Source organism: Crocodylus porosus, unplaced genomic scaffold, assembly GCF_001723895.1.
Source record: "Crocodylus porosus isolate Cpor-Errol unplaced genomic scaffold, CroPor_comp1, whole genome shotgun sequence".
Taxonomy (NCBI): domain Eukaryota; kingdom Metazoa; phylum Chordata; order Crocodylia; family Crocodylidae; genus Crocodylus; species Crocodylus porosus.
Window position 1 is genome coordinate 39,013,947 of NW_017728950.1, and position 6,344 is coordinate 39,020,290.

Here is a 6,344-nt window from a genome sequence, read left to right on the forward strand (position 1 = left end):
TTATGTAGGATATTAGATTGGTACTAAAAGAAGGCAATCAAAAATGCATTTTTACCCTCCTAAATGTAAGTTGCTACTGTTTATAGTAAAGCTAAGCTAGCTTCACCCAAAAATGTTTTTTTTTTTAAATAAAAAAGTCCTATAATTGATTTTTAATGAATGTTGACAATTTTACTGAGTTAAAACTGGCTGAACAGGTGTTTACAGGCCCTAATTAATCAATTCTTCCTTGCTTCTAGTTTCTTCAACATTTTCTTATTATTATTATTTCAGGGGGCTTATTATTTCAACAATAGCTATTAACACTTTATTACCCTACTGTGTTTCCTAATATGAAGTAGTAACACTGAAATCCACGCAATCAACTTCCCAAGATGCTATGAAATGTAACCTGTCTGGCCAGGCACTGGACAGCACTGACAAAAGCTGAGTTCAATTTAGAGTGTGAGTTTAGCTATCCTCGGAAAATAAACCACAATCTCTCATTTTAATATGAACTTGTTAATTTCCTTTATTTCCTTCCTGCCACAACTTTGATGGAATAAGGTAGGGAAATAAACACAGTCCTGAGAGACAGAGAGGATATCGCGTCTGTGGTTCAGCAAAATAACTTTTCTGAATGGTTATTATGTCTCTCAGACAACCAACATCTTGATATACTTAGTTCCTTCTCTCTTTCATAACTCTCACTTTCTTGGTTGCTTGCCCCGTTATTCTCCACATGGGTCCCAGGCAAATGGCAATCCTGTGCCACCTTGTATTTTCTACTGACATCTAAATGTGGGGTTCACTTCCTTTGGTTAATAGTCATCCACTCTTGGTTCTTTCTCTTTTAGGTTCCCAGAAAGGTACCTGATGTCCCCAAGTATCGAACTCACCAACTCAGAGATCTCCATCATCACCTCACTTCGACTTCCCAGATAAATCTCTCTCCGAGACTCTTCCATTTTCTTCTCTCTGCCACCTGTTGTCTCTCTTCTCTCTCTGTACTTCTTCTGGGTTTCTTTCTTCTTCTTTCAGGAACTTGGCTCCAAGCTCCATTCCCCTTTAAATCCTTCCAGCAGTCTCCTGCATCTCTCACAGCCAGCATTCTCTCTCTGCCCTCTCCACCCCCACAACCCTTTGTTTTTGTTTTCATCTGGGTCCCTCTCTCCTCCATCTGGGTTTCTCCACTCAGTTTCCTCTTTATCATATGTTCTTCTCTCCCTGGGCTTGTTGCCAAGGTAAGTTCTCCGTTTCCTGTGGCTCCTCCAGAGTTCTATGATGGGTAAGACTTGTTGCCCTGTCATACACCTCCCCACTTTGTGAAAACCCCACCTGTATATTCCTAGTATCCATTTGTCCATGATCCGCTTTCTTGTTATCCCTGTTTGGTGCCCGTGATTGTCTTTTACTCATGAGAGGAAGTCTGCTGCAACTGTCCCAGTTGGTGCTCTATGGAGAAAGAAGAACATTGAAGAGTCAGTGCCTGCCTCATTAGTCTTGTATTTTCAGTCCTAGATGTTTGTAGTAGGGCTGTGCAAAGCTTTGGTAGCCAATTCGATTTGGAGGAAATTCAGCTGCATTGGGTGGCTGAATCTTGAAATCGAATCAGGAGACCCACTAAAAGGTTCAAATCAAACCAGAAGCCCCTGAATCAATTTGGAGATATTCAGAGATTCATAAGGCTTTCAGGAAACAGAAACTGAGAACAGGGAGGGGGAGGGGGTGATCCTCCATATATGGAAAAAGCTGAGAGGGAGGAAAAACTGCTCTGATATTGACATCTGTAGCTGGCCAGTGACTGTGATCTTTCTCCGAGTTCCCTTCCAATCACAGTGTTCTGGGGGAGGGACCCAGAAACCACATATCAAGCTGTGTTTGAAGTGATGTGTGCCTTTTGTGAACGGTGTCTCTACTGAAGCATCAACAACTGAAAGGCTCTGGCTTGCTCTCTAGTTTCTCTTCTTGTAAACTGCATCTAATCCTTTCCTACTTAGCCTTTCCTACAATCCCTATTGTTATCCCTATCCATTCCTTTCAACTTATTCTTCCCCCAAAATCCTATTATTTGTTCTTGTTAGTCTGTCTTGATTCTTTAATCTTTAAATAAATTTGTGCTTTCCCTGACTCTATGATATCACTGTGCAGGAAAGCACAATATATATTACATACGCACATTTTGTAGCATATCAAACCTTATGAAGCATGCTGGAAAGGCAGGTGCTAGGTCATCTGGCAGAGGGGAAAGAGGGGGCAGAGGGAGAGTTGCAAGTTCCCCCCAGCCCAAGCACAAATGCACCCTCTTTCCTGGCAGCGATGAGTCTTCTGCTGCTAGTGGGAGCAAGAAGGTGGTACCAGTGCCTGCAACTGCACTAACACTACTAACCAGCAGCAGCATGACATTCTCCACCCCAATTTCAGTTCCCAGCATGAGCCTTCCATGCCAGAAGAGGAAATGGATCTGAAAGCAGAGCAGCTCAGGGCCATAGCGTAGGAAATTCTGAGGAAAGAGGGGGGATCTGAGTTTGTGCTCCACATCCTTCAAGGTTTCCCTAGATGTAGGTCTCCATCTCTGGAAGGCATTTCAGGAGGTTGTGGGGGCACATGGATCAGCTCCTCCTGTTGTGCCTCTGCCTGGTGGGGAGGGAGATAAGGCAGGATCCCTACTGTCAACCCAGAAGTGGGTGGGTAGTCTAGTGTGGGACCATTTTGAGTTGGTAGGTGATCCCAGGTATGCTACCTGATAGCACTGCCAAAGGCAGATCAGCCATGGCAAGAACATGAAACACTTCACCACCATGGCAATGCTGCTGCATCTCAGGAGGCAGCACCCCCTTGCTCTTGTTCCTCCAAATCCTGGCACCAGTGGGAGCATGACTAGGAAGTCCCCCCCTTGCTCCAAAGCCCCTGTCCCCCCAAAGCAGAGGCAGGCCACCCTGGACCAGTGGGGTAAAGGCAGAGACAAAGCAGGGTGTGCAAAGATTCTTGCTCTGGATGGCCAGCAGTTGTCCTTTGTTGAGTGGCCAGGGTTCAGGCAGCTCATAGTGCTCATGGCCCCAGCGTCCTGAGTGCCCATACGCACCACTTTTAGCAGGATGGTGATGCTATCCCTGTATGAGGCATGCAGGGAGCACTTGAGGGAGAAGCTGTGAAAGGCAGGTCCACAGGTAGCCTTGCATGTCACCTCGGACCTCTGGAGCAGCCAGGATGGAGATAATGCCTACCTCTCCCTCAGAGGGCACTGGTGCAATCAGTGAGGGCATTCGTGGGCTCTCCTTCGAGCAGAGGTGATGGATGGGTCCCACACGGCAAGGGAGATAATGATATCCATGAACCACATGGTGCAGGTGTGCCTCATTGGGCAGGGAAAGCTCACCTGCAGGTTCATGGTCAATGACAATAGAGCCAATATGGTCAAGGCGGCGCATAATGCCAACTTTGTTAGCATGCGCTGTGTGGCATACAAGTTCCACCTCATAGTCAGGGATGCCTTGGAGGGGGACAGAGCTCCCAGTGACAGCACCATCTCTACTAGCCAGCTTATTTGAAAATGCAGGAAGGTGGCAGGCTACTTCCACTGGAGCATCAAGGAGCCACCCAGAGCCTCAGTACTAGCGATGCCCTCATTAGCCAGCTGATCCCCATAGTGAAGGAGCTTGAGAAGGAAATGGAGAAGTCCCAGGGTATCAATGTTCCTGGCTGGAGCAAGACACTTTCACCAGAGGTGCAGGCAATGGTGAAGCAGCTGAAGGAAGGCATCAAAAAAATGGCCAGAACCATTGCGGTCCATATGCTGGTAGGCACGTGTGACCTGAGGGTGAAGGGGAGTGTCTGCAACAGCAAAACCCTCTATCACTGGATGGAGGTGCTAGTGAACAGAGTCAGGGAGGCAGAAGGGCAGAGGTGGGGGGGATGGGGAAGGGGAGGATCCACATTCCTATGCCAGCACTCCAACCACGAGCCAATCTCCTCCACCGCAGCCTCTGCCAGTCAGGACCAAGGGCATGGCTTCAATGTTGGGGTCCAGAGGCATCAGAACTCACCATCCGGCAGGTAGCGTAGAGTCCTCAGTGGCTACCTATCTTGCCAAGGACATGGAGCTGCTGCACTGTGACCCCTTGACCTATTGGGCAATCCACAGCCAGGTGTTGCGGGGTCTGACCAAGGTTGCCCCGAAACACCTTTCCTGTCCACCAACCAGTGTTCCAAGTGAGAGTGTGTCGAGCATTGCTGGGGATGTAGTGACACCCCACTGCACCTCCTTGGATCTTGGTTTGATGGAGCAATTAGTGTTCCTGAAGGTAAACCTCCTGCTGCTGGGGTTCCCCAAACTCCATGTGCAGATAGAGCAAGTGCCACCCTCCTCACCTATTTGCTTTTTTAATTTGCTTTCAAAACCTTGAGGTGCGCTTTCACATAAACCCCTGCACCACTCTGCCTGAAACCTGGCAGGCTTCATGCCCGCATGAGGGGCTACCATCCCTGCTGTATTCATCCTCCTCTGCCTTAACACACACAAGTGATACGAGTTTTGCTTTCAACAGTTTAAGGTGCAGTTTCACAGAAACTGCCACACTTATCTCCTTGAAACTTGGTAGCCCTTTCTGAGGGCATGAAGTCAGCCATCTCTGCTCTTTTCATCCAAATTTTCAAGCAAATGACAAAGTTATAGGTGTTTCAGTGATTCTCCATTATAATTTATGGCCAAATCTCCAAATCTAACTTGGCCAAATTGAATCGGGACAAGTAATTTGAATTACTGAATCAACTCACTGTCCCTCCAAATCAGCCAAATCCAAACTGAATACTTGCTGCTTTGCACAGGCCTGTTTGTAGCCAGTGCAGTGGTGCGTGGTCAGTTATTAGAGTAAACTTCATTTCGTATAGATAATAACAAAATAGTTCAACTCCCCATTTTATTGCCAAGCATTCTTTCTATAGTCAAGTAGTGAGTCTCGGCCTTAGATAATTTATTACTTGCAAATACAATAGGCCATTCTGCCCCATCTACTTGTTGTGTTAAGACAGCCACTACAGCCATAGCTGAAGCACATGTATGTAACGGAAACCTTTAGTTGAAATCAGGCGTATATAATACTGGGGTGTGGCATAAGGCTGATTTCACCTGAATGAACACGACCTTAGCTTTCGGTGTCAATTCCACCTGCCCCCCCACCCTCTTTTTCCCCCCCTCGTAACAGACCTGTCAATGGGGCCGCTAGTCCCAAAAAATATGGTATGAATTTTCAGTAATAATTTACTAAACCTAGAAAAGTTCTCAACTGTTTCTTGGTTTGTGGTTGTCTTCTACTTTATTAGCAAGGGGTGTAATTTTCCCCCTCCTTATTTTGAAACCCAAATACTTAATTTCAGTCTGTCCCAGGGCACTTTTTTGGAATTGGCTGTTAATCTTGTGCCTGAGCTCTTCCAAAATTTGCTGCACATGTTGCTCCCATGTCTTTGAAAAAAAAACCTAAATCATCAATATATGCTGCAGTGTATTCTTGATGTGTTAATAGTATCTTATCCATTAGCTTTCGGAAGGAGCCTACCACCTCACGTAGACCAAAAGGCATCTGTGTGAACTGATATAGGCCCCATGGGGTTCCGAATGCTGTTTTTACTTTGTCATTTGGGGCCATGGGAATCTGCCAATATCCTTTGCATCAAATCTAATGTCAAGATAAACTCAGCTTGCCCTATCTTTTCCAGCATTTCTTTCATGTTTGGCATGGGGAAAGCATCAAAGGATGAAATGGAGTTCACCTTTCTGAAATCGATACAGTCAGATGGCTCCATCAGGTTTTGGTACTACCACCAAGGGTCTCCGTCATGGACTTGGGGATTCTTTGACCCCGGTTCAACATTTGCTCTACTTTGCATTGCACTGGTATATACAGGGCTGGTGGCAACCTTCACCAATGTTCCCTCACTATCTGGCCAGGGCTTGTCCTAATTCAGTGGCAAATTCCTCATGCTTTGCCTGGCCCTTCTGTGAATACAGCCTTAAATTCCCTAGCCAACTCTTCCAGTTGTCCTTTCCCCTCTTCTGGCACTTGGGTCCCAATCATGGGTACTGTACAATTCTTTCCTTGTGTTTCTGTAATCTCTGGCGCCCACTCTTCTACAACTCTTGGGTCTATCAAATAATTTTCACATTCCTACCATTTCTTTAACAGATTCACATGATAAACCTGTTTCATCTTACATGGTGCAGAACATTCTACTTCATAATTTGTGGGACTTACCTGTCTACTTATCCTAAAAGGACCTTGCCATTTGGAAGATATTTTACTGATGTGATCTGGCAACATTACTAGGATTCAATCACCCTTTTGGAATTCTCTAGTACTCTGGTCATA

The 6,344-nt window shown here is 46.0% G+C and overlaps 1 long non-coding RNA gene across 1 annotated transcript in view; it reads right to left on the reverse strand.

Moving 5' to 3' along the window:
* Positions 1-3,165, reverse strand: part of LOC109323356 — a 12,007-nt gene extending 8,842 nt beyond the window's left edge. Inside the window, exons 1-2 of the long non-coding RNA XR_002104634.1 lie at positions 3,065-3,165; positions 645-650 (exon numbers count right to left, since the gene is read on the reverse strand). This is a non-coding gene — a long non-coding RNA (uncharacterized LOC109323356). The remainder of the gene's footprint in view (positions 1-644; positions 651-3,064) is intronic.
* Positions 3,166-6,344: the final 3,179 nt, after the last annotated feature.